Source organism: Gavialis gangeticus, unplaced genomic scaffold (genome assembly GCF_001723915.1).
Source record: "Gavialis gangeticus isolate Ggan-Ray unplaced genomic scaffold, GavGan_comp1, whole genome shotgun sequence".
Taxonomy (NCBI): domain Eukaryota; kingdom Metazoa; phylum Chordata; order Crocodylia; family Gavialidae; genus Gavialis; species Gavialis gangeticus.
The window spans coordinates 70213081-70221489 of NW_017729033.1; the positions used below are offsets into that span (position 1 = coordinate 70213081).

An 8409-nucleotide genomic window follows, 5' to 3' on the forward strand; every position below is an offset into this window, starting at 1 on the left:
GCGGCGCGGCGCGGCGCGACTGGCATCCGCGCCCGCCAACCCGCCGCCTGGGCTGCTCACGCGGCAGCCAATGGCGAGGCGGGAAGGACGGACTGGTGCCGCCCCTGAGCCGTGCGGGCGGCTGGGCGGGCTCGTGGCCTGGCCGCAGCTAAGCGCCCTGGCGGCTCGTGCAGGGCAGCTGTGGCTGGGCCGGGGCCGGGGCGGCGGCCTGGTGAAGCCGCAGGGTTTTGTTGTGTGTGAAGCGGTGCGAGGTGTCGAGAGCGTTCCTGACCTCGCCAGGGACTGCGCTGCGCTGTCCCCTGCTTCCCAGACACACCTGAAGGTCCCTGGGGACTGCGCCTCCGCGCGTGGGGCCGAAGAAATAAGGGCTGGCGCTGCCATAGCACCTCCTGCCCAGGGGTCAGAGCTAAAGTGGCCACTCATCCCGTTTCACAGAGGACGGTCCAGTTTTCTGGTCCTCTGTCCTCTATTGATATTAAACTGGATGCCTTTATGTCCTCTGTTTTTCACCCGTTGGCACCCCCTGTCCCCCGCAGTGCCCTGCGGGAGCTTCCCACTCGCTGCCGCCACGCCCCCGCCACAGCTGCCTGCAGGAGCTCACGGTGCCCCCCTGCCTCGGGAGGCATGCAATGTTCATGGTGGTCCTCAATGCAACTGTCCTCTATTCTTGAGATACCACGATGGCCACCCTAATCAGGGCATTTGCCAACCATCAGTGAACAGAGACCCACAACATACTGGGAACATGACTATGCTGCTCCTGTACGGCGCAACAGAGACTTGTGTTGAGACACAATGTGCCCACACTTTCTCCCCAGAAATGGTGGGTGATGGCCCAGGGCACCATGGTCAATGGGGTACCACACACACATACACGTGTGAGCAGTAGGTGCGCTTACAGCAGCACTTCCCCTGTCCCACCCCGCCCTGGCAGGAGGAGAAGTGCCCAGTCTAGCTTTCCCACCACCTCCCCTCCAGCCGCTGCTCAGGTAGGGTGGCCGTCATAAAGGACATTCCGGTTTTCTGCTGCTCTGTCCTCTATTGATAAGAAATGGCCAAATTGCTGATTATCCAAATTAGGATAAAATCTTTGGATTCAGCCAAATCAAATCAGGGACAGTGATCCAAATCAACGAATTGAATCACTGTCCCTGATTCAGGCCAAATCCGAATGGAATATGGCCTGTTTTGCACACCCCTAGTACTAGGTACTTGCCTTGCTGGCACACACCCAGTTCTGCATTAAGGCAACCACTTTACCCCCAGAGAATTAAACACTGCAAGAATAACTATACAGGGTAAAAGACATGTTTTTCTCTTCATCTCCCTCTCCCTCATTTCTTCCTCCTCCCTCCCCAAAGTCTGAAAGCTAATTTGGGTATACTTTTGACCACAGTAGGATTCTAGACAATAGCATTGTGCTGGGGCCTGAACCCACAGCATTTAGATAGGCAAAACGCCCTAAAATCAATGGAACCTTTTTTTTTTCCAGAATAAGGGCCAAAAGGTCAGGTCTGTGATCATTAATAAAAAATCTGATACCTGTTAAAGAGGACTGAAAATGAAACCTTACCAGCAGAATGCTGTTATTTGGCTTTAGTAATATATGTTGCTGGCCACAGGCCACTTCATAGTGGACAAATGCCAATATTACAAAAGTCACCATCCAAATTGACACTAATTTGGTTTGCTGGCAATTTCAGTGGAGAAGCCAAGGACTGAGATACTGTGGAGATGAACTACTGCCTTATCTCTAGTAGCCTGACTTCATCATTACAAATCATGGTAAACACATGTTAATGGCGGGGGGGGCGCAGGGGAACCAGACATTAAGTTCCACTTGTATGTTTACCAGAGCTATTAAGCCAGCTCCCCCAATAAGTACAAAATTTACTTTATATAAAACTCAAATAAACACAGAAGCAAATTCATCTTTCACCCTCCATTGACTTCATGGAATTACACATGGATTAATTAAATCCTGTGAATTGAATTCCATTAGACCTAGATTCTCAGTTACACCAGAGCTATGCCTAACCCAGCTAAGGGGAAGCTGGTGGGAATCAAGAGGTGGCATTACACACCTCTCCACTTGGCTGCTGGATCTGTCAGGGCCTGGAATAGACTCCAATGTGCATGAGAGAAGCCAACTAGTAGCTCTAAATCATACAGATAAGCCACATTGGTATCATTTCATCAGCCACTGATCATTAGAATGCTATGCTTTTTGCTGTCCCTAGCCTGCTCCAAACATGTTACTTTTCCTTTGGTAAGGAACAGATGGCAAAGACCTGAGTGCTGGCTTTATACTGTAAAGGGATTCCTACGACATTGACTGCCCCACTGCCACTTTCAAGACCTCTTTCAATTAGTGGAGCATCACAAGGATTCAATCCAGGCTAATATTCAAACCTGGCCCTAATATTATTTTAGCTCACTTTTTTAGTTCATAATGTATACATGTGAAGGCATGCAATAATTGCAAATGCAACACTGATTAGTGCAAGCATCAAGTCAAGACAGAATGGTAAGACTTTAAAAACAATCTTTAAAAGTCTTGAAAAAATAGCTACCATGGAATAATCAGCACACAACATTTAGTTATTCTTTCATTTGTCTACTGATATGTGACTAGCAGCATTGCAAAACTCCTCATTTAGCTTTTAAAATTCAAAATAAATACCAAATGTACCAATCATGAGGCACTGAAATAGTTCATGTTTCTCCCAATCAACATGGTTCATGTTAGGGATGCATTTCAGGAATAGGAATAAGAAGGAAATGAATTTGAAACAGTTCAAAAGTAATTGTATTGGGATGAGACCAACTTTATTTGCAAGTAAATCAAGAAACATGAAAAAATACTTCTTTAAATCTTAAACATTCTAATATTAAAAAAGCCTAAGTCTGTCCATAACACTTTATCTGCACTCTGATTGGCTGATGGAAACAGCCAGTCAGAGTGCTCCAATCGTGGGGGAGCACTGCCATGATTCCAAAGCTGTGCTGAGGACCAGACAAGGGATTGGGGAGCTGAGGCCAGCAGCGCTCCCTGCAAGCGGCACCGAGGACTGGACAGGCAGTGGAGGAGCTGAGGCCAACAGCACTGGCCTCAGCTCCCCCACCCTGCTCCCTGCAAGTGGCAGAACAGTGGCAGCATGGGGCATTGGGTGGCGGCACTCCATCCCCGCCCCCTCCCCACTGTCATTCTTGATGGGCAATTGGCTAGTTTCATATAAAAGTGACAATGAGAGTAGGGAAAAGACAACTGGGAGGAAAGATAAAACAATGGATAAGACAATGTAGAAACAACTTTATCAAATGCCAAATAGTGCCATAGAAAACATTATTTAATAGCAGAATTGTGGATTGAGGTAATAGTCTGCAGCCTGAAAGAATGCTGTGAAATGCTTGTAGTTTATCAAGAAAGGATACCAAAATACAGTTTGTTTGGCACTGGGTAATTTACAAGGTTTGATTGGCATCTATTGAAAAATAAGTTGAAAATAAACTGAATTGGGCTATAAGAATGCTTTAGTACCATTTTCTAATGCAAGGGTCTTTTCCCCATACACAAAATTCTGTCCATTCATTCTCATTTGTCTTAATGAAAGAAAGATATCACAATAAGTAATTATGGACTAGATAATGCTCTTGGTAAAGAAGTGTAAGAAGAATGAATGGATTTTGCAGTTGATTAAAAATGAAAGTGAAAAAAAGTTTGATATTTGCAAAAGCCTTTTAACTGCAACTGTATTCCAATACTATGTGTATTATTCCTATTTTACAACAAAACAAAAGTAGTAACTCAGACTGTAAAAAGGAAAATGGTAAGCAGTATTTTTCTTCCTTCTGGAGATTTTGAATGTTTCATGGTGCAGCTTTTTTGGGTTTCCCCATTATTTCATGTTGGGGTAAGATTTTAAGGCCACCTACTTGAGTTTGAGGCTAAACTTTTCTTAATTATATGGAGGAACAGCCTGTTGAATGTTTTTAGACACACATGCTTTTGATAAGATTTCACTCTAATTGGTGGAAGGATAATTTCTGGGACCTAGGAGCTGCCAGACTAGATCAGATGAATAGTCCATCCAGTCCTTTTCTTGGGACAGTACCAAATAGTTCAGCAAAAACATCCAAAACATTCAGGTGACAGTTTATTAGCATTTAGTCATCTAAGTGGCCATTGGGTCTAATAGCCTGGATGAAATAGAATCTAGATGACCAAATAGTAACAGAATTTCACCGCCAGTGTGGACAATTTTGCCATATGGAAAGTTTCTTCAGACTTACCCTCATTTAGAGATTGATTTATATGCTGCAACATTAAGGGCCATATCCTATTCCATCTTTTGGACATCTAAGTGCACTGAGGCTTCTAAGTATCTAAAATGGGTACATGGGTCCTCTTTCTCCTTATTGGGTTGTTTTTGGGTTTTGGTTTTTTTGGGGGGGTAGAGGATGGGGAGGGACAAGGGCATGGACTCACAACACTTACAATGGTTTAAATGAAGTTTAAACCTCAAGTGGACAGGCATACATGCCCACTAGCCTGGTTTAAATCAGCCTGCAACATTTCAAAAGTATACCTAACAAATCAAATTCTACTTTGACCTGGTTCCTTGTGTTCAGTGTTGTGTGGACACCAAGCATTCTACAGCATGGGTCTGGTCTGTCCTCCAGGCACCCCACACTGCCTTACTTCTTCCCCCAACACATAGGGTGTCTGTACATGTGTTCCAACACGTTCTGATTAGAACGTGTTGGAGCAGACTTAATCAAATCTGCTGGAGCGTGATGCAGCATCTTGTGTATTCAGCATCCTGTGTTTCAAAATACAGTGGGGTGCTTTAACTAAAGCCCCCACTGCCATTTTGAAACGTGGACACGGAATACACAAGACATTACAGCCTTTTAATTAGAGCAGCTCCCAAGAGCCACTCTAATTGAAATGCCCCCTCCCCCATGCCAGAGCATGTGTATAGGCACCCTTTTAACTGCCCACTCTGGTGTACAGCCAGAACTCTACTGCCCATTTGCTTTCTTCTGTTGGCACGTTTTAATCCATGAGCTCCCTTGCACAGCTTGATCAATAAAAGCTACCTAACAACCAGCTGTGCCCTCACTCCCTACTCTAGCACAGCCCCTCATCATGCTCCTGCCTACCCCACTGCAGCCCCTAGGAACTCAAAAGAATGGGTTCAAACATTTCCCAACATGTCAGGCAAGCATACCTCAAACTCTGGTCTGTTGCAGTTTACTGAAGTTTATTGAACTTGTATTTAGGAAATAAGGGAAAGCACAAAAGTGACAACACCCCCAGCCACAGTCATGCACCCCCTTTGAGACCCCCAAAGTGGAATATGATATGGGCCTAGGTTTGATCCAGATTTTTTAAAAGTCCTATCTAAAGTAACTGTAGATAGTCTCATTATATGTAAACACTTACAGAAATGCTAAATTCAAGGCTTCCAATCAATGGTTAAAATTTTCTTTTCCAATCCACAAGACATATTTCTGGCTGCAGTGCAGATCTTTACTGCATATTCTGTAATCATTCCCTGAATCAAACTTGCATTGACAACAGTGGGAGTACTGCAAGAAGAACATGCAATAGAAAGATCTGAAATATGGTTCAGAGAGAATTTTGATTCCAATGACTCCATTTGTAAAATTGTAGGAAGGCATTTCACACCACGCTGATTTCAGGCTATAAGTTTTGGTGGATTCAGAAAAAAGGGTAATAATTCTGATGTTCATACTCCTCTAACTGAAGTGTACTTTGATTTCATTGTTCTTCAGTTACAGCTACTCCTAAGGCAGGAAAGAAGCAAAGTAAAGATAGTTGTTTAACTGGATTACAGGTTCTTTTCTTCTCTTTTCTCTTTTCTTTTCCACATCTATAGAATTTTATTCTTGTGGTTTTAGTGATAATATCTTTTTAATTACAAAGAAATGATGAGACCAGCAAACTCTAATTCCTAAGCAGTATAGCAACTATACAAATAAACAACAGTGAACAATTGTTTACACTGTATTAAAATACAAAGCCCTGTCCTATCTTTCCATAATGAACAACTAACCCAGTGTTTCCTTTCAGAGTAAAATAAAGAGAAGTAAAACAAAGAACAATTTATAATACAACAATGCTTACATAATTTTTGTTGAAAGGTCAAAAGAAACCTCTGAATTTCCTTTTAGATCAATCTTGTTCACCTGATTATATATTTGAGCCCTTTTATTTTACTGTATAAAATATGTTCCAATTGCAAATATCCTACCTGGCTCTTTTTGGCTCTGGATTTCCAATATATTTTCAATATGGTATTTTCAAAATACTTTACAAACACAACTAATCTGATTAAGCCTCACATGCAGCAAGGAAAGAGTTCTTTTATTTAAAAAAATGAGAAAATGTGGAACAGATAAGTTAGTCATTTGCCCAGAATCACACAGTAAAGTGTGTGGCAGTAGCAGGAATAGATCCCAGAGTTCATGTACTACATTCACAAAATTCTTCTTACCCATAAGCATCCTACTTAAGAGGATTTTTTTACATTTTAGCTGACACAAAGCGTTGTTCAGAAATAAGCAAGCATCAGTCAGCCAGCTTTAGTAAATATAGCTAAACAAGAAACAAAATAAGTATACTTAAAGGATCCAGTTCCAAACAGTTACAAGAACATTTTATTCAGCAGCTAAACCGTATTTTTGGAGAGGTGGGAACACAGGCAGCAGATGGGGAAGGCTAGTAGGGCTTAGCCCTCTCAAATGTAGGGCAGTGGTAGGGCCACAAGGCAGCCCGGCTGCGGGCTTCCAGTGGTGAGGGAGAGAGTGGGGCTAGGGCTGGGGGAGGAGCAGGGGCTCGAGGAGGGGTGCGGGACTGAAACCCGAGCAGCTCATAAGGGGGTGCAGCTCCTGCTGCTATGCATAACCCGGGAGGCATGGGGGGCACGTGCCCCTGGATCTGCGTGGGGCAGTGCACACTGCAGATGTGGGCTGGGGCCTGGCTCTTCCCAGGGGGGAGGGGGGAGGTAGATTATGCTTGGGGCAGGTGGTGACAGTATTGGAAGAGGGCTGAGGCGGGGCTGCAGCCACCCCAAGATTTGGCATAGCCCACCTGACCCCCCTCCCAGCAACACTGCCGCCCACTGGGAAGAGCCCGCAACTGCCCCAGCCCAGCCCAGCCCAGCCTAGCCCAAAAGGCAGCCCTGTGCAGATCCAGGAGCACGCACCCCCCATGCCTCCTGGGACACACGCAGCAGCATGAGCTGCTGCCCCTCCCCGTGCCCCCCTGGATGAGCCATGGCTCTGTCCCACGCCCTGCCCCACCTGCCCACACTGTGCAGGGCCTGGCAGGGCGTGTGCGGGGGTCCCAGGGGCTCCATCCCCTCCAGCCTGCCGGTACAGCCGAGGGTGGCCCCACTCTGGCTCACAGCTCCAGGCCCCCCTGGGCAGTGCAGGGCCAGGGCCAGGGCCAGGGGCAGGGAAGCAGCTGGAGCCTGGGACAGGGCCAGCGTGTTGCTGGGTAACACCCCTTGCCCCCACAGCCCTTTCACCTCCTCCCACCTCTTCCCTCCGCAGACTTTCCCCCCTGGGAAGGGGGGAGTGAATGCACATGCATGAGCACACGCTTAGCCCCTCCCTCCCCCCACATTATTTTCTTCCTCCGCCTATGGGTGGAAAACATGTAGGTCATTGGACAAGAGTATAGGATGGACTGTTTAGAACAGTGGTCACCAACTGGTCGATCTTAATCAACCAGTCAATCTCAGAGCCTCTTGGGGTTGATCTGAGGCTAGGGGAGGCAACTGACCGCATGCATGCATGCACATGTGCACCCCACCCCCAGCCCAGCAGGTCAGTTCATGGGGGAGGGAACAGGCAGGGTCCAGATCAAGGCCCCCACGACAAGGGACAGAATGCCACACATGAGTGGGGCCTTGGCTGGGTAGGTGATGGGAGGATTGAGCCCAGGCTCATCCATAGGCATGCGGTGGGGAGAGGGGGGCTCATGCCACTGTGCACACCTGCTGGCAGAGGCCCTAGGGGGCACATGCCCCCCCATCTGTGCACGGCAGAGGCAACTGCCATTGTGGGCTGGGCTTTGCACCCTGAGCCCCACTGCAGCCTGCCTGGGAGCAGCCCGATGCCACGTGTCCAGCAACTGGGCGGGCAGGGCACGAGGTTCAGCCCAGTGGCAGGACACACATGGTGTGGGGCCACTCCCAAGCCAGCTGCAGTGGGGCTTGGGATGCAAAGCCCAGCCTACAATGGCAGCTGCTTCCTCTGCACACAGATGGGGTGGGCATGTGCACTCCCCAGCTATGAGGGAGGGAGTGGGGCTGGAGCAGAGGCAGGCCCTGCACAGTTGGGGAATGGGACACAACCACGAGTGGCTCGTCTGGA

The 8409-nt window shown here is 47.1% G+C and overlaps 1 long non-coding RNA gene across 1 annotated transcript in view; it reads right to left on the minus strand.

Moving 5' to 3' along the window:
- Nucleotides 1–3291: 3291 nt before the first annotated feature.
- The window catches only part of LOC109304149, a 6617-nt gene continuing 1499 nt past the window's right edge, over nucleotides 3292–8409 (minus strand). Inside the window, exon 3 of the long non-coding RNA XR_002099310.1 lies at nucleotides 3292–3485. This is a non-coding gene — a long non-coding RNA (uncharacterized LOC109304149). The remainder of the gene's footprint in view (nucleotides 3486–8409) is intronic.